The sequence below is a fragment of the Protopterus annectens genome, chromosome 4.part1 (assembly GCF_019279795.1).
Source record: "Protopterus annectens isolate FY-2018-M chromosome 4.part1, PAN1.0, whole genome shotgun sequence".
NCBI lineage: Eukaryota > Metazoa > Chordata > Ceratodontiformes > Protopteridae > Protopterus > Protopterus annectens.
Window position 1 is genome coordinate 669,227,233 of NC_056734.1, and position 21,098 is coordinate 669,248,330.

Here is a 21,098-nt window from a genome sequence, read left to right on the forward strand (position 1 = left end):
AATATGAATGTCTACTTATTCTATAAGCAACTATTTACATGAAAGATAGATGACAAGCAATTCAATCATAGTAAAGTAGGATGTATCATATATAAAACCTCAGTAAAAGATTATAGCACACAGTTATTTAACATAGTTACCCTTATTGATGAAGTTTTTCAAAACTTATTATTTAACATAAATAGATGATAATAATATTTATACCTAATGTTTATGATACAATGTATTTTACTAGATATATCAGAAGTTATATTTCATTGTTTGCCAGCATTTAAGTAATCACTTTGTTGTTGGCTTACTTAAAGCATCAAGTTTGTTTTATGTAAACATTGATGAAAGTTAGTGCATTTTAGTTATCAGTGCATCCATCTTCCCTCCATTTCCTACACATAAGGATTTTCATATCTGTCATTTCTTAAAAACAACAAATTCACTTATTGTGATTAATGATTACAAGTTCCCTTTACATATTCATAAATTGCTATTTTATGGCATATACTGAAAGTTTTTAGATTTAAATGGCAAAATTCTAGTTTGTATAATCAGCAAAGCTTAAACTGAGTGATTATTGCCAATTTAATACTATTTGTTCAGAATGTGATTGTTACATTCTGTGACATTCCTAGTTCAGGCTTCTATATAAAACATTAGCTACCTTGGTAACAGCTTAAGCATTATGTATGGTCAAGATGCATTACAAAACCACAATTCAAGTTAAAGCAATTATATGGCTTGTTATACACATTTACTTATATGAGAAAATCATCATCCTTCCCCTTGATGTTCAATATAGTGTATGTCATTTATGACAAGTTAAGACAGTAGTGTTATTATACATAAGCCAATGTTATTAAATCCTGTCTTTAATATTTAAATTCAGCAGACTACTTCATCTTATATGACGATTATATATTTTATGTCTAGATTTATTAAAATCATACATTACATCACTAGTGTGTGTGTGTGTGTGTGTGTGTGTGTGTGTGTGTGTGTGTGTGTGTGTGTGTGTGTGTGTGTGTGTGTGTTTTGGCTGTTGCTTAGTTATTTGAGAGACCACAAGCTGTAATGTTTATTCTTATTATTAGCTCCTTCCAAGCATGTTTATACAGTCCATAGACTTTAAATTATGAGACCCTGCTAGTTTCTTATTTTTTATAAGTATATTTCCATCCTTACATACACACACATAAGTACTTCAAGCACGGGCAATAATGCCCATCCAGTTTTGCCAGAATACCATTCATGTGGTGTGTTTCCAGGCTGTTCTTAAAATATCCAAACCAATATTTGTCCTGTTCCATTTTACCAGCCTGTTCCATGCAGTGGCCACTCTGCCAGTGAACCACTCAACACACTTTCCATTCCCACAGATATTTCCATGAAGAAAATCTGATGACTCTCTAGCACTTCCCGGCAACCCCAAACACCTATCAGCTATCCCCATATGCCCAACATGTCCGAGCAAGCTCACCTCCCAGACCACTGCAAAGGGTACTGCAGAAGACCAAGTGCTCTTAGTCTTTCACAATAACTCAGACTTCTACTCTTATGTAAGTCCTTAATGTATTTGGACCAAAATACATTTTAAATATAAAATTGTGCTTATTATTTTTTTTTCCTTTGTCAAGAATCAACTTAATGAGCTAAATGAGGTGTTGGGAGACCATCAATATGTGTACATGTGGTTTAACTCATTCCCTCCAGTACAGCTCTTTTGAGTGTGTACCTTTAACTCCCAGTGGGCGTGGCTTGAGCCTTTAAAAAATGAAGTTATCACCTTACATTTCTAAGAAATACACATTGACATAGGTCAAATATCAATACAATTGTGTTTGCCTTCATGTATGCTTCAAGATAAAATATTCTGATACCTTGTATGTAGCATGGTTTTGGAATTATTAATGCAAATATGAACAAGTGATATTTGATGCCTAGAGGCGCAGTAGGAAGTAACTGCAGATGCACCTGGAGGCATCACTCGGATGTAATGAGTTAAAACAGCCCTTTTATTTTATATCTATCTATATATATATATATATATATATATATATATATATTTTTTTTTTTTTTTTTTTAAACCAAAAACGTCATTGGTGAGAATCATCTCGGAGGCTCCTTAGAGCCATTAAGCATTATTGTCACTCTGTCTCCATTACCATAGCAACCTGGGAGCGTCTGTATCTGTTAGTGTGTCTGTGTACTGCATACCAGAAGCTCTTGATGCACCTGAAGCAAAGCTTAACTTCACTGCAGCTTTAAGCCTTAATTCCCTCCCTTTCAGTTAGGCAGCAACCAGGAAAGGAACAGAGAGCAAACAGATAAAAAAAAAAACCTCCCAACAATCCACCACAACAAGAGACAACACACTCCTCCAGCCCTCCCACCTCTCAATCAGCAGACACACAAACAAACCATTCTCTGCCAAAATATCCCAAATCACAGTTCTATCCACCCCCTTCCCCTGAATCCAGGCTGAAACACCAAATGTCTCTACCTAATACACAAGCATCAGTAAACCTCGATCATAAGCCGCAACCCACAGCTTCCTGGAGATGAAAATGGCAACATATAACAGCTGTCAGACACAGCTGCATCCACATACACCATGTCAAGCTTAATCAAACAGCACTTGAAGCTATGATACCTGCCATAATTGATATTAATTATGTTTAGACAGAATAATAATGACATTTGTCCTAGCTGCCAGACACAGTTGCATCCATGCACACCATATCAGGATTGATCAAACAGCACTCGTAGCTCTGATACCTGCCATAATTGATATTAACTATATTTAGACAGAATAATGATGACATTTGTACTAAGTGCTTGCCACTATTATTTAACCAGGATACATATGACATTTCTAAATCATACTTTAACTGAAGAAGGCATTAGTCTCCATGACACCATTTTTTTTCAAAACACTCTACTGTTACTGCTATTATATATGATGTTAATTTGTTACATTTGAGTCTGAACTCTGATGAATGGTACCTTGTTGAATTAGTTAATTACTTAAATTATTATAAGTAAAATCAATGAAAAATGAACAAGATAAGTATTCACTGAGTTCAAGTAGGGGAATAGAAACTTCTGTTTGTATTATATGTTGCTTTGTTTGGCTTATATATAATGTAAATAGTAACCCATCTTGACCTACATTTGTTTGTGAAGAATTATTGGACTCTTTGAACATTCTGAATAAATCATTACTGTTTCTCAGTTGTTTAAGAATCCCTCTTTTTTTTTAAATAAAAACAGATGACAAGTGATGTACTGTATCAGTTGATACTTTGAGAGATGTAGTTGTAAGAGTTATTTTTTTGGGACAGCTATCTTGGAATCAGTTTTTTGTTTCTTCGTTCTAGCATCAGTCCAAGGATTTATTTCTGTTATTCTTTTAAGAGTAAGGGCCATCCATTCCATTTCATCTGGGATAGACACTATGTTGTTGTTTTTGATAAATATAGTAGCTTCTTCTACGTCATTAAAGGTTCTCATCTCGTTGGCAAAAAGTTTTTTTATCTTGGCTGGAAAGGCCAGCTATGCTTTAATGTTGTTTTGTTTCAACAGTTTTATTATTGGCCAGACATTTTTCCTTTGTTCTAGTATTCTGGAATAATAATCATTGTCACACCTTATCAGGCTTTGATTGTATTTTAAGGGTGATTTTCTCCAAGCAGATTTTAATATTAGTTCCTTGTCCAGAAATGAAAGATATTTTATAACTATTGCTCTAGGTGGAGTATTTGTTGAGTTGGAAGCAGGTTTCCTCAGTGCTCTCTGTGCCCTTTCAATTCCAAATGAAAGTCCCTCTTTCAAGTCTAAAATTTCAGGAATCCAGGCTGTTAAGAATGAAATAATGTCGTCACCTTCATTGTTTTCAGGCAGATCCTTATGTTGTTTCTCCTTTCCCTGTTTTCTAAGTCATTTGTTTTGTTAAGCAGCCATGTATTCTGTTTAAGCAGAAATTCTTTTTGGAATTCTTCCTCTTTGAGTCTCCCTTTAATGTCATTTACAGAAGTCTCTATATTTGTTATTTTTGTATGGTGCTGCTGTAATAGTTCCTTAAGAGTATTAGCCTGTTTCTGAGAATTTAATTTGACATTTCCTAAGTCATTTTTAAAGCCATCCATCTTCATGGATAGTTCCTGTAAGATAGATGTAACCAATTGCAGTTCTTTTTTCAAAGCAGCATCTGGATAAGAATTCATTGAGTTGTTCATATTCAGTGACTCAATATATCTCTAAGTTACTTGACAGGAAATTTTTTGCATATCTTCACCAAAATTGATATTTATGTAGTTTAGTAGTTTATCTATAGATTTCTGATGTTTTAAACTTGAAAATAATAAACTTTTCCTATATTAGTATACTAGTTTATGGAGCTCTCAAAATTCACTGCTCTCAGTTGGCCATCTAGGCTCCACCCCCACACCTAGAGCTTCTATGGACTGAGGGTTAGTCATGTCTTCTGTGGCTGTTGGAGTAGCCTTGGTGGGAAAGGGGGAGCCACTCTAGTTGGTTCTGGTAGAGGGAACAAGGAAGGTTTCCCTGTTGTATTAAAATGATGTACCCGTCCCTGGGAAAACACCCACTGCCATTAGTAACACAGTTGGCCCCATTTTTTCTGTCAAAAAGAAACAGAAAACCAAGCATGTATCTACTCCTCCTAAAATTTCTTTGGATAGGAGTAGTTTACTGGGTCTGACTCATGATTTAATTCAGGCTATTGATCCTTCTTGTGGAGTAGTTTCTGATAAAGAAGAGGGATGCCTCTTTTCCTGAAAACATTCAAGATTCTGAATCTGAACAGGAAGATGCAGGAACAGATATGTTTTTCCCTCAGTTTTCTGATACAAACTCAGAGGAGAGCTCAGTTTCTAATTATTCCTGTGGGTGCTTCTCTTTCTCTGATACTACTGGTAGAATGTGCCAGTGCTTTCATGGGGAGAATACTGAGGGTTCTCAGTCCCTTGGAAAATACTTTAAGTTGTTACAGCAGAATTTTCCCAGAACCTACACCCATTCCTCCAGAGGATTTAGAGAAAGTGTTTGTGTTACTGCCTGCAATTTTCCTGATAGTCAGCCAGCTGTCCCTAAGAAGGCAGATTAGATGTTTAAAGTTCCTCAATCTTTAAATGTTTATATGCCCTTCTCAAAGCTAATACAGCAATTACAGCCTTAGTTAACTCCACTGCTGCTAAACACCTAGTCAGTTCCAATCCTACTATTTCTGATAAGGATGGGGAAATTACTTACAGGTGTGGGGAAAAAAAGAGTATACTTCTGCAGCTTTGATTTTCAGAATTTTGAATTGTCAAGCTCATGTGTTAATGTTTCTTCTGACAAATTATGAAAGTATGAGGAATGTTTTATCCGTGGTTTCTTCTTGTGAAGAAAACTCTGCTTTTCATAACTTAGTTTCTTCTATTACACAGGACACTACTCACTGTTTGCAGTGTGTGTATGATTCTGTTGATACGTTTTCCAGGGCTATGGCCACTGGTACTGTTTCAAGAATGTTTGCATGGTTGCATTCTCAGAACCTCCCAGATGATGTTAAAATTAAATTCTCCCCTGGATAGAGATTAAGTGTTTGGCTCCTCTGTTGCAGAGGTGATCAAAAAGTGTGATGAAAGGGGCAAGTGCTCCAGGAAATCTCTTAAGATTTTTCAGCCCCCCATTTCCAAATTGTCTAAGGTATTTTTTTATTTCCTCATCCAATTTTAACAAAAAATGGAATAAACAAGTCTCAGCAAAATTTAGGTAAACAGACATTTAAGAAGAAACAGCAAAGGAGTTAAAAAAAATCTCAAACTCCCCAAAACCAATTACAGTCCAACCAGTCTGAATTAATATTTAAGAGAACTTGTGAACTCCTCCTCCTCCCCAGCCCCTTTTTACTTCCAGAAAGTCTGAATTTCCATTTTTCTATTTGATAACAGATTGTTTCATGCAAATGGGTTCTAAAAATAATTAATTACATATGGGAATGGGAGGGAATTCCTCCTTTCCATTGAGTCATTTCTCAACCTCCAGATCAGACTTTTTTTTCCACCTGCTCTTCATCACATGCTGCCCCAAGGCATGATAGAACCAGTTCCCCATTCCCAGGTGGGGAAGGCTTTAATTCAAGGATGTACCTAGTGTCAAAGAAAGAAAATGTTTGAAGACCAAAACCTGTTTGTGATAGTACCCAAATTCAAAATGTTGTCACTTCACAACCTGTTACCTCTTCTTCCTCTTTCAAGTTTCCTGGTAACACCTTCACAGCCTGTGACCTCTTCTTCCTTTTTCAAGTTTCCTGGCAACACTAGACTGAAAAGATGCTTATCATCTAATCCCTATTCATCAGATTTCAGATGGTTCTTTAGGGTTTGTAAACCTGGATCCCATTATCAGCTTTCTGACTTACCCTTTGCACTATCCACTGCATAAAGACTTCACAAAATGTCTAGCTCCAGTTATAACTCATTGCAGGCTACAGTTTATTCACATTTTTTTTTTCATATTTAGATGACTTGTTTATCTTTGTGGAGTCTTTTTCAAAGTGTCAGGAATATCTCTCTTGGGTGAAAGAACTCTTACGCAAGCTGAGACTCCAAGAGAACTTTAAAGTCTTTCTTGACTCTTTCACACAGGAGTGTGTTCCTGGGATGTCAACTAGACACCTCAGTTCAAAGAGCTTTTCTCCTACAGGAAAACTAGACCTTTATTTAGATCTATTTCTAAGGTTTTCTATTCAGACTCGGTCACTGTGAGGGAATACCTCAAGATTTTGGGTCTCGTGGCATCTATGATTCTCCTGATATCCCTGACAAGACTCCACATGAAAAAGATACAGTGGTATCTGAAATCTCTTTGATCCCAGCATCAGCACCTTTTATCTTTTCAAATCTCAGTGCTGGGGTTTGTCAGAACAGAAATCTTTTGATAGAGACAACAGATATCCTTAAATCCAGGTCTTCCTTTCTCCCACCCTGCTCCAAAGCAGCCAGTCTCCACAGACACCTCAGACTTTGCTATGGGACCAGTTTCAAATGGGGTAAATGTGCAGGGGATGTAGGACACCAAGGACTGACACATGCACATAAACATCAAGCAGATGCTTGCCCTGATCAAGTCACACAACTCTCTGAACCCTCTTTGGTCCCCTGGACCTCTTCAAGTAGTTACAGACAATACCACAGTCATGTGATACATTAAGAAGCAAGGGGGTACCAGATCATATGCCCTTTGTGGTCCAGCCATTTTAGCTTGGGATATAGCTTCACAACACAGTCTCACTCCACAGACATCCTACATTCTGTCAGAGCAGAATTGTGTGGCAGACAAGCTGAGCAGGACCAGGGCAGACCCTCACAAATAGAAAGTAGATCAGGGCTTCTTCCAAGATTTCATCCATCTGTGGGAGTTCATTGAGTTAACCTCTTTTCCTCCTCTCTGAACAATCTACTGGCAAATTTCTGTTCCAGGACTCCAGGCAAGAAGGCCTGGAAGAAGATGCCTTTTCTTTCGTTTTCTTTTCCTTGGACAGGAATGTTCCTGTATGCTTTTCCACCCTTTTCAGTAATATCCAAGGTACATTTGAAGATTCAGAAGGAATCACTCAGGATCATTGTGGTGACTTCCTTCTGGCCCAGGCAACTGTGGTTCTCCCTCATTTTGTAAATGGCCAGGGCAATTAGCACAAGCTTCCTCAAAGACTGGATCTATTTATACAAGAATAGGGGTGTTTGACACACCCTGACATTAATCATCTCCAACTGACTGGATGTTAGGGTCTTAATTCCTTTTAGGCACCTCCTTACTGAGGATGTGCAGCAGGCACTACTAGAGGCAAGAAAGCCTGCTACTAGAAAATCATATATTAGTAAATGGAAAATGTTTTCTAGTTGGTGAAAACAACATAACCAACACCCATTCAGGGCTAGTTGTTCTCTGGTTTTACAATATTTTTCTGATTTACAATCCTATGGCTTTTCTATTCCTCTATCAAGGTTTGTTTAGCAGACATTTCAGCATGTCTGCCCATGAATCCACTTCTTTCAATGCAGTCTCATGTCAAAATGTTCTTAAAAGGGGGTTTCCATAAGAGGTCTCTAAGAAAACTGGTGGCTCGTCCTTGGGGTCTTAATTTTCATTACAGAAGCTAACACTTGCTGCACTTGAACCAGCTAATCTGGCTGATCTGAGGTTCTTAACATGGAAACCAGCTTAACTGATTGCTGTAACATCTGCAAGAAGGGTATCTGAGTTGCAAGCTCTTATGGTGAGTCAACCCAATCTCATTTTCCATTGGGACAGGATTTCTGTGAGAACTAATCCTTCTTTTATGCCTAAAGTGCTATTGGAGTTTATTTTAAGCCAAACTATCCATTTCCCCATTTTCTTTCCTGAAGCTAAAATGAGGGAGAAAGAATTCTTCACAGACAGCTCAGCTACTAGCATGACAGAATTAAATCTTTCAGATCTTCAGATAACTGTTAATTTCTTGAGAAGGTAAGGAAGGACAACTTGTGTCAATAAATAGTTGTCTAAGGTTATTTATTACCTTTTGTTATACTCACCATAACAAAACTATTCCAGGCAGGGTCAAAGCCGAGTCTATCGAGGGCCTTGGTCTCCTCTATGGCTTTTAGGAAAGGGTTGGATTCTAGAATTATTCTAGAAGCTGCTACTTGGTCTCTGTACATTCTTTTACTTTATGCTTGATTCCTTCTCTAAGTCCAGATTAAGCTTTGCTAGTATAATTGTCCAGGAGCTCTTGGACTCTACTCCTTCCACTTCCCAAATGTAGTTATCCAAGGTAATCTACCATTTAGTTAAGGTGACCACAGCATTGATCAATATGATGAATATAGTACAGAAGTGCGAGTTAAAATTACCACAACAGTAGATGTTTGAATGATTAGTGATTCAGTCGCTGCTTCCTCCACCCCCCTTGTTTTTGGTGTGTTTTTCTTGACAGGGTGTGGACATTTATTTTTTCTTGTTCCTAGCATTGTCATTTCAGGGCTCAGCCTCCCGTACTGTGCTGGCAGGAAAGCTCTGAAGGGCTCTGTGCTCAAACTTATCTTTTTGTCAACTTAGCTTGAGCTGTTTGACAGTTTGTGGGTGTGGAAGGTGTTCCTGAAACTTTGGAAGCTGGCCAGCTGTTATATCCTTAGTAGGATATAACCCACATAGCTAAGACTACTGCTACCGTGACCATTTAAAAATCTATTGTAATGGTAAGTTCATCTTACACAGGTGTACTTCTCCAGTCCTGTTCTTCAGCTCAGTTCTCATACATTTTACCAGGTTGCCTATTTCTTACTTCCCCTATCTAACTAAAACATCTACTATAGCCCCTAACCAACTAGTTCATCAAAACTGCAGCAGGTGCATGAGCCTCCTCCATCTTTGTTCTCATCAACCACTCTATCAAAGAAACTATGTCTCTGAACTCTGGAGAAATCATCTGCTATACCACCACATAAAAGCAGACCTTTTAACAATTTGTCAAACTATGGGCCCATTGCAATACTATCAATGCTATCAAATATCTTTGAGAAATGCAGAAGTACAAAACTTCTTAAATTTATTTATTTACATTCATAAACCAGTGTTTGCAGTGAGAAAGATAGTTGGGAAGAAGCTAGAGATGAGGAAAGAGTCTAAGTGGGCATTCCTATACTTGGAGAAAGCATATGACAAGGTCCCAAGAAAGCTGATTTGGGCAGTCCTGCAGTGGTTTGAAGTCTCAGGAACAATGGCAGAATTACTGCAACCCATATGCAAGGACCCAATAACTCAAGTATGAACAGTGTTCGGTCTCACACTGGAGTTCCCAGTGGGAGTGAATGTGCATCAGGGTTCAGCTCTGAACCCACTGCTGTTCATCTTGGTGATGGACTATCTTAGCAAACAGGTCAGAGGGAACAGATCAACTAAGCTGCTGTACACAGATGATGTGGCATTACAGGCAGACCCTGAGCAAGAACTTCGGCAAAGGACAAGGAAATGGAATGCAAAACTGAAAGCACATGGGATGAAACTGAGTGCAGAAAAGACAGTAGTAATGACAGCAAATGTGAGACATCAGAAGAAGCTGAGAAATGAGATAGAAAGGAAAACAGCAGAACAGGTTAACAGCTTCAAGTATCTGAGAGGGGTGGTTGAGGAGAAGGGAAGTCTGAATGAGAAGGTCAAAGCTAGAACTAGAGGGGCTGCAGCCAAATGGCATAGAGTGTCAGGTGTAGCGTATGACAGAAGAATGCTGAAGAAGCTGACAAGTAAAGTGTACAAGACAGTGATGTGACCAGTACTACTGTATGGTACAGAAACTTGGGCAGTAAAGGCAGAGCATTTGAGGAACCTAGAGGTGACAGAGATGAAGGTGGTAGGATGTACACAGTGGGACAGGCAAAGAAATGAAGGCATAAAAACAGAAGCCGAAGTAGCTCCAGTTGTAGAAAATCAGGCATGAGTACTGAAGAAGCCAGGAGAGTGGCATTGGATAGAGAGAGTTGGTGACAGTTGACACAACATCCCAACCCTGTGTAGAAAAAAATGAGAAAAAGAATCGATGATGATGATGATGAACTGGATAGGTAAGCTGTCTTACATCCCTTGTCAGCAATGACCTTGGCCCAGAAGGCAAGACAGTGTACTGTTTCCTCTATCCAACATAGCCCAGCATCTGATCCACCCTCTGCACAATGTCCACTTTACTAAGTTTACAAACAGAAACACACAGGCATTCTGTCCTCACCATCATTTTAGAATTATAAGAGGTTTTTGATACAGTCTGCCACCAAAAACACGTACATAAACTTTCTTCCCTTCATCATAAGGAGACTTCACTTCACTGTTTCAAAGTTACCTAACAGAGAGATGGCTGTAAAATGGTAAAATAATTGCTCTTCCTTTTTACCCATATCTGTTGGGGTCTCACGGGGATCTTTACTCAGCCACTTACCATTAATCTATTTATCAATGTTTTACATACTCCTTCCAAACACTCTTCTGTTGTACAATATGCAGATGATTTCACACTTATCTGTTAAGCCAAAAAGTTTATCATCAGCTCAGGAATGTACTCAGCAATCATTTTCCTCTAGCAAAACCTAGCCAGATGATTCCCAACTCCTTCTGAACACAAAATGTCAATTTTATTCACCTCCAAACAACTCTCTATCAAAAAAAAAAACTTTTCACAATAACTTCATCCTGTAAAATACAAACTGTTTGCGAGATGGTAGCATTTGTGAAGTAGTATTATATGCTATGCTATTAGGTTTCATCATAGATTAAAACTTGAAATTTGAACATCCTATCCTTCAAGAAATCAAAAAATAAAATCAAAATTAGGCTTACTATACAGGGTAATACCATTCCTCACCAACCTAGCAAGGAAAACCATTGCAACCACTTAACTGCTGCTAATTCTCCTGAATGCCTGTGCAGAATTTGTCTCAGCTGTCTAAATTTTCACAGAATGTACAGTTTTTTAACTCTTCTTTTTGGCCTGTTCCTCATAAAATTTGTGGTTTTCTGATCATTGAGGACTGAAGTCACTGAATAATGACACACATATAAATTTTAGGCTTCATATCCTTTAAAAATGAATGCTAACACAAAACGTGTTATTCTAGCAACTTCCTAAGTTTATAAGAACAATATTTAAAATCTGTTCCTAGTTTTGTGCCTTTGTCCTCTCCCCTCTCCCCTATTATTTTTGGCTTTGTCCAAAGTTCTTGTGCTATGAGGTTGGGAGTTAAGCTCTGCATTATTTACAAACCTTAACACATCTTAATATATCAGATCTCAAACCTGAACAATCTTATAACAATATTTCCAGATGTTCAGCAAATTATCTCAGTAGAACTCACCATTGCATTGCACTCAGAGAGATACACTGGCTTGAGCTATCAAATCTATTAATACTCTCACAAATACTATCAACCCACAAACTAGTCTACAAAGCATTTAACTGCACTAGTCTAAAATGCATCACATAGCCATATTACCCAGGAGACAATATACATTTAAATAATAAAAAAAATCACAGAAGAGTCTCATTGTACTCAAATTGGCTCCAGAAATGGAATTCTATGCTAGCTTGAGTGAGACATACCAATAACCACACATTGTTTAAACCAGAACTCAAAACAACACCTCATACATATAAGACTCTGCCCTTGCCTATCCCCTGGGTAAACCCAACCAACTATTAAAGGGTATATTCTCTACCCATGTATCATCAGACTAAATACAAACCTACTCTTGATGAATGTGACCATATAATGCAAATAATCTGTACCAGGTGATCTTAAACAACTCATCTTATGGTCACCCTTACCTGCTTCTATCAACTCCACTCCCCATCTCACAGTCTGTCTTAACCTGCTCTTCACAAATTCGTATCACTCAGAAACCCTGTCTGCCTTACCTTCCTCTCCAGCCACAAAGAACCTCTTTTTTTCTATTATATTCTGCATCTTTCTTCTCTTTTCTTCTTACCCCCACATATCCTTCACTTGCTGTCGGACTCTTATGCCCCTACTCTTAATTATCAGACACCTATCATTAACTACTCTGTACTTCAAATAGCTAGAGTATTAAGCATGTAAGAATGTCTCCTGACATTTATACATTCACTGACTGCTTGTATAGAATCCTTAATGTTTTCATCTAGTAGCCGTATGGAAATCCATATAGCCGCATGATTGTATGTTCTTTCCCAATATGTATTATCTGTAATAATGTGTATTATTCTAACAAATGTATGTTGATTAGTCTTTTTGTAGCTTTTCTCCCTGGGCCTTCACTGAAAAGGGGTATTTTCTTGCCCAGTTAGGTTTTCCTGGAAAGCAAAAGCAATGAATAAATAAATGTTACTGTACCTTCCTCCATTTTCTGTGCCCTCCATATTACTATTATAGCTTCTTTCGGCTTTTCCCAGTTAGGGGTCGCCACAGCGGATCACTGGCCCACTAATGATTGGCAGTGGTTTTTATGGTGCAGAGTTGCAAGCCTGATGCCCAACCTTCACAGAAGGCACATCCACATGCGCCTACCTGCATGTCTTTAAGGTGTACGTAACAACACAGAGGACATGCAGACTCCACACAGAAGGAACTCCAGCTGAGAATCGAACCGAAAAACCTCTTGCTGTGAGGCAACAATACTAACCGCTGTACCAGTGCAGCTATAAAAATAATTGTACCACCTGTATTTCCCTTCTGTGATGAACCAATATAACACTATGCCCGGTCATTTCCTTATTTGGCTGGTTGAATGGTTCCTCCAAACATTCGGTTTAACTTCTTAACTTGCTGATGTGGTTTTCATAAACCGAGTATCTATCACAATGACTTGTGGGATTGAGGTAAGTGAGCCAATGTTGGATTTAATTCATTTTGAGTCTCCTGGCATATTTGTGATATTGACCGCAATGATCAATTTCTCACAGAAACTATATTCTATTTTTATTGTTTGACTTCAACTAAGACCATACAGGATGTAAAGATAACATACCATTTGTCTGTCAACAGCATATGCTTAGTTACACATTTCATGAATTCATGTCTCTATTGATTTTACAGACTGTGTTCATTTAAGGCTGTCCTAGAAGTAGAGCAGCTTATGTAAGTCACAACACACCCCGATGTATATCCTGGAAAGAGCCATTTTATTGGAATTATGACTGATGGAGATCTCTTAGTACAGCTCCATAAAATATTCAACTCCATACATTTAAGCAATAACCCACATTTGGGTGTGGGTAATGCTGGATTTACCTATGGTTGGTGTGGTTTGGTCACGAGCCAACCGTGGGTAAATCCAGCACTGCATTGCTATTATACAATGACATTATTTAAGAAACAAAATACTTATTTTTCTTAAATAATGTCTTTGTATAATACTTCTGTGCTGCCCTTCCACAATTTTCTGGTATTCTGGGGCTTTTTCTGATGTGCTGCACATGCGTATGGGACTTGGATTCCAATGCTTACCAAGAACATCAATGCTTTGGAAAGGAAGCAACAGAGAAAAGAAGGTCTCTGTTGCTCCTTTTTTCTTGTTTTTTCTTTTTTTTTTTTTTTGAATTAAGTGTTTCCAACAGTTTAGGGGTAGGAGAGAGGCAGAATGGAGACTATACAAAGAAAATCAGGTACGTGTCTTTAGTTTTAAATAACATACCTGATTTGCATAGTATTTCCTTCAGCCTGTCTTTCTCCTATGTCTGGAGTCCAGATTGCAGATTTTTTTTTATTTTTATTAAAAAAAAAATAAAACTTACAGAATATAACAATGGAAAAAAGTCTGGGCAACCGGACCTTTTTCCATTGCTGTATTCTTGGATTTACAACGGGCACGCTGGTTGAGCTGGCCAATCAGCGTGATCATTTTAGAATATTAATGGCCAATCATTGTATAATCTATGATATTACATGTAATTGCTGCCTTTGTATTCAAAACCGTGATCCTGGTTTCCACAGCTATAACTTGTTGAGAGAATACCACACATTCTGCTAGACAATTCTTTTATTATCACTAAAAAGTAAGCTTTTTAATACAGATGAACTAATTGAGATGACTTATCAAAAAAGAACTAAAAAATGTCTTACAAAGTAACTGCTTTCACAGAAATATGCTGCCTTATATGCCACCATGAGTTTGATTGTACAAGAAAAAAGGTAGAAGTGTATTTTAAATGCTTATTATATAACATTATTTAAACATTTATAGAGATAAACTACAGGTAAGTAAACTGGCATAATAGATATAGCCAAAAATATAGTATTTTTGAAGAGGCTTTTGGAAATGCATCTCAGAGATCTTATTGGTTTCTGATAGGTGATTTAAAACATGTCATACCAAAAGTATACTAGCTAAGGATGGTACTGTTTGCTATATTACTTGCAGCAAATATAAGGAAAAGAAACCTTGCAAAAAACACAGATATGCACGCACACACATACACACACACACGCACGCACACACACACACACACACACACACACACACACACACACACACACACACACACACACACACACACACACACACACACACACATACCTCTCAATCTCCTTTTTTTTCACTAAATATTTTTTTTTATTATTTCAAATAAGATGTCTTAAACATTACATGAAATAAAGATAAATAACATATTTACAATTCTAAAACATTACTAACTTCAAACCATTATATAACTATTTACATTGGTGTCTATGCAAATAACATTGAAATTCTATATTATGTAAAGTTAGAAACATAAGATGATATATCTTCTTCGATATTTTCAAGTATTTCCAGTACTTTCATCCAAGAGTAATAGTAAGAAGTAGATCTTTTAGTTCTGTTCTTCACTGTTAATATTTCCATGTGAGCAACTGTTGTTGTTAAAGTCTCAAATTCCTTGAACGTGGCTAAGCCTCATTTTTCCAGTGTATAGTTATGATTTTACGTGAAATAGCCAATAGTGACCATAGAATTTTAGTGTCTTTTTTGTTACACAGTTTGGAATAGGAGAGTTGAATAAAATTAAAGACTTTGTTAATTGAAAATTATCATTATAAACAGTCTGAAAAAATAATTAATGGATTTCCAGTACATATTGAGACATATACATTCATAAAAACATGCTGCCAATCTGCTTTTATCTTGGTATGGCATCTCCAACATTGATCTTCAATAGAATACATTTTGGCTAACCTATGGGGTGTATAGAAACTTCTATGTAGATATCTCCAAGTGAATAATTGCCAGTATTTTGATAATGTAGAAAATTTGGAAGATTTTAGAATATTACTTTTTCTTCTTCAACTGGAGGATGTTTGTTTATTAAAGTATAATAATCCCAGTATGATTTTTCATGATAGTTTTTGTTTTTTAACAATTTTATAGATATTAGACAAATAACCTGTACCCTGATAAGGCTGTTTTGTGATAAGAATAAGGTATTCAATGAGTTTTGGAGCTTCATGTCTAACTGAAGGTTGCATTTGTTCTATTTTATTTATAAGAAAATGCCTTAGATTTTGTAAAAACAGCCAATTGTCTTTATTTATATTATAATTATAAATTATCTGTTCCTTTGTTAGAATTTTCCCTTTCTCTATAAGTTGATGCCAAAAGAGTAATGTTTCTTCTTTAAGTATATTTATTTTAGATATTTGGAATGTATCTAGAATATTTGGTGTAAAAGCTATAGGAAAATAAGAAAAATCCAAGAATTAATATTTGGTATTTTGTTTATATATGTTCTGAACACTGAAAGTGTAGAGCTTACATAGTTTGATGGCAATTTATTAATATTATTTATTTTCCTAAAAATAATCTTTTAACATCCATATAACTGGTGATGGTATTACTGTTAAGTTGTCTTGTATGTGATTATAATTGATTTCTATGTAAATCTGCTCATGGGCTTGTTTCCATATAGGTGTGTATGAATTATTTAACCATAGTGTTATGTTTTTAATACCAGATGAGGTAATATATAAATCAATATCCGGTAAATTAATTCCACCATCTTCCCAATCTGGCAAATGTTTATTTAAGGCTATACGGGGTTTATTTGGAAACCATAGAAAATTTAAAATTAGTTTATTGTGTCTTTGAATAATATATTTGGGAGGTGGCAATGAAAAATGTTGTATTAAGTATAATATTTTGGGAAATATGTTTATTTTAATAAGATATAATCTGTCTGCTGTTGAAAAGATATATTTATTCCAGTAACCAATTGTTTGTTCTATTTTGTCTAGTATTTTATTATAGTTAAATATTAGAGAATCTGTTAATTCATTGAGTAGATTTATTCCCAGATATAATAATTTACTTTCTGTTACTATATATTTGGAAAATCTTTTGTTTATATTATTTTTTTTTTACAATTACAGGGCATAATTTTAGTTTTGTTTTCATTAAAATTTAAGCCTGAAATATTTTGAAATTTATTCATGGAGTTAAATAGAGCATTCAAAGACTCATTTGCATCTGAGAGAGTTAATAGTATGTCATCAGCAAAGAGTTGGATTTTAAGGTTTAACATTTTATTAATACAAATGCCCTTTATGTTATTGTTTGATCTGATTTGATTTGCAAAGGGTTCTATGAGTAATGCAAATAACAATGGTGATAAAGGGCAACCTTGTTTAGTTCCCTTTTTATTGTTATAGGGCCTGATCTATATGATCCCAGTTTAACATATGCAGTAGATTTTTCATATAGTATTTGGATAAGATTATTAAAATTAGAAGGAAAGTTATATTCTTTTAAAACTAGTGAAAGAAAGTTCCAGTTAACCGAATCAAAAGCTTTATTAATATCTAATGAGATTACATTTAAATTTAGGACTTTATGTTTGCTATAATCTATTAATGTTAGTATTCTTTTAATATTATCTGAAGTATTTCTTCCTTTAATAAAGCCTGTTTGATCTTTGTGAATTAAGAAAGGAAGAAAGTGTTTGATCCTATCTGCGTATATAGCCATAAACATCTTGTAGTCTATATTGAGTAATGATATTGGCCTATATGAGGAACACTGTTTTTCATCTTTATCTGGTTTGATAATTGGGGATATCAATGAATATTTCCAAGAGGGTGGTATATTCAAATCTTTATTGGCTATATCATATACTTTTAATAATAAAGATATGGCTTGATTGGGTATTAATTTATACATTTCTGGTAGCATATTGTCTGGGCCAGGTGCTTTATTTGTCTTGAGCTTTTTAATTTGTGATTTTAATTCTGTCATATTGATTGGTTTGTTTATAATGTCTATTTGTTCTTGTGTTAATTTAATATGAATATTGTTTTCTAAGTATTTTTTATATCCTTAGTAGGTGTATCTTGAGTATTTATGGAATTATCAATGTTAAATTGGAGTCTGAATGCTTCTAAAATATCATTTAGTTCTGTAACTCTTTTGTTAGTATTGGGAATAAATATTTCTTTTATTTGCTTAGATTTAATTATTTTTTGTTCTATTAGTTAAGTATCTCAGGTGTGCTGAATTAGTAGAGTATGAGTTTATTTTTATCTTTTCTAAGTTAATCATAATCTTATGGTGTAGCAATTCTGTATACTTCTTATTGATTTGTGTAAGTTCTTGAACTTGAGTAGCATTACCCTTTTGTATTTCCAGTTTCAATTTATCTGCTTTGTTTTGTAAGTCTAGCATATCTTTATTCCATAACTTCCTTTTATTTATGTACCAGGATAATATCTTCCCATATGTAACTGCTTTTAATGAATCCCAGACATATATTTCTGAAATATCTTCTGTGTAATTTATTTCTAGAAAGTTTTTGATTGTTTCTTCATAAAATTCTTTGAAATCTCTCAATTTTGTGATATAGGAAGGTATCCTAGTAATGGGATTTGAATAAAATGGTGTAAGCTCTATCTCAAAGACTATGGCATTATGATCAGATAAAGGACAATTTATGATTTTGACTTTGTCAATTTTTGTTATTAGGTCATTGGCAACATATATTCTATCAATTCTAGAGTTAGTTTTATATCTATGAGAATAAAATGTGAAGATTAGTGAGTCTGGTTCTGCAAATTCATTTATATCTTTTAAATACAATGTATCTACAAATTTTGATAGTGCTTTAGAGATGGGTTGTTTTCTTCTTTTGGATTTAGAATCTGTATCTTTTTCATTCATTATACAGTTGAAGTCTCCTGCCAATATCAGGCTACCCTTAGTTAAATGAATTATCTCTTCAAAATGCTGTTTAACTGTTTTTAATCCTAGTCCTGGGATCCAATATAGATTTACTAACGTATAGATTCTCTTATTTAACTCTATTGAAACTAGACAAAACATACCTGATGTATCTTGATGAGTAGTAATTAGTTTAGGTGTTATAGTTGAGTTGCGAAGTAGTATAGCTACTCCTCTTTTTTTTGTTTTGTATTGAGAGTTTATTAGTACTGTGTAATTATTAATATTTAAGTTGTTTATATCTCTATCTAATAAGTGTGTATCTTTTAAAAAGACTATTTGTGGTTTATTTAAGTTTATGTACTTGAATAGGCTTCTCCTTTTATTACTATTATTTAGACCATTAACATTTATGGATAAACATTTCATTTCCTAGTTTTGAGTTTGTTTTATGTGTGAGTTTATGTAAATATTGTTTATTCTTAGTTCCATCTTGGATACAGTATTCAAAAAGTTTTTCTTGTATGATTTTTGCATGTTTCTGAGTGACACCAAAGTGATAGAATAAAAAAAACAAAGAACTTCCAAACTTGTAATTCTTAACCTTAAAAACCATTCCCTATTGCTATGAGGTAATATACCTCTTCGTTTGGTTAGTGAATCTAACCAAACAAACTTTCTACCCTCACAAATAATATTTAGATCAGTTTCTCTTATCCTCTTAGTTTTAAATAAAGATAATTGAATAATATATTAAGATAATCTAATCAGCTAAAATATATACATATATTCTTTACTCATCTTATTGTAATTCAATAATACTTACTTCTAAGCAGGTTTCAAAAAGGTACAAATATTTAGATTAAGGTAGTATCATTTCAAAATAATTTAGGGTATTAATAAACATCATGTTAAAATCTATAACTGTATATTTCATACATCTGTTGAAAACTATTTACTGGCATTACTGTATAATACAGTACATTGTTGTGCAATTGTTTTAGACTACTCAAGTCCGAAACCAGTGTTTAAATTAATATTTGCAAAGTCATATTGGAATAAAAACATGAATAGTTCTGAAACCACATCATATTTCATGTTTAACATAAACTGAAATGCGATACAATGTATAAGTATATTAATATTTCTTTAGTAGACATTAAATATGTTCCTCTGATTGCATTTTTCAGCTTTTCAATGACAATTCCCATGGCTGGAGACAACAAGATCACAATTTAGACAGCTCCCTTATCCAAGAGACCACTCATAATGTTGTTACCTGATTGAGGGTCTTGTTGCCAACACTTCCATCAACCCTCAGAGGGACCCTGCACAATGAAAACTGACGCAGTACAGAGGTAAAACTGCAGCGCACTTGACCACACCCTCAAAGCAAACATCTATGTATATCACACATCAACTCCCACAGCTTAGACTTGACACCCAACCAGTGCGTCTATCTGCTGACAACAAGTGCTGGAGATACAATCCTGACCTACTCAACACCAGTAATTCAATCCTATGACTGAACAAAAGTATACTGGAGAACACATCAAAACAATGGAAGCTGCCAAGATTCAAACCACCATGTACGAAAATATTACAGGCCAAAATTCCCAACCCATTTTGCAGCAAAGAGACAAAACGTATTCAAACCATGGGGTAACACCTTTACCACGTCAAAAAGGTGTCCAAGAAGCTTGTTTTTCCTCCAACATCGGAGGACAGCCACGATGATCCATGCACTGCAAGAGTACAATTTTATCCTGGCAATTACTTCACGACTGTATATAGAAACATTTAATCCAAATCATTAACTGGCACCACAACAATATTTCTCAGAAAAGTTGTTTTACAGCCAATGACCAGACAGAACGCATCATTGAGAGGATACATTTATCAAATGTCAAGTGCCCCAGCCATAATACAAGTGTCTCCTCAAATCAATCCCCAACGAATCTACTGCCCACCAAACTTGCAGACCAATACTGGCATCCTTTCATGCAGTCACATTGAAACACAAAAATACAGGTCCGCTGATCAGGAACAACCAGGCTCTCAACTGCCAGACAACACACCCGTCTGCAGAAAGGTCCAAGAATCATAGTTGCATTGTCAAGCATCCTTGTCCACACTAACAGTAACATGATATACCCGCATACACTAGTATTGTGTCATTCTTGATAATGTAAAAAGCCAGGCAATATTATAAGAAGGATGAAGCCACAGCCAGGCAACATAACAAGAAGAGCACAGCTGCAGTCACCATTCAGATGAGCAAACGGGAACAGCATAAGCCATCTAAGGATGGATAGCCCGTTGAGTACCTGTCACAATGCATGCCCATAATGCATGGCAACCCAGTAACAAATTAGGGTGTGGGCTAAGCCTCTCCCCCTTCCACTCAAATCAGA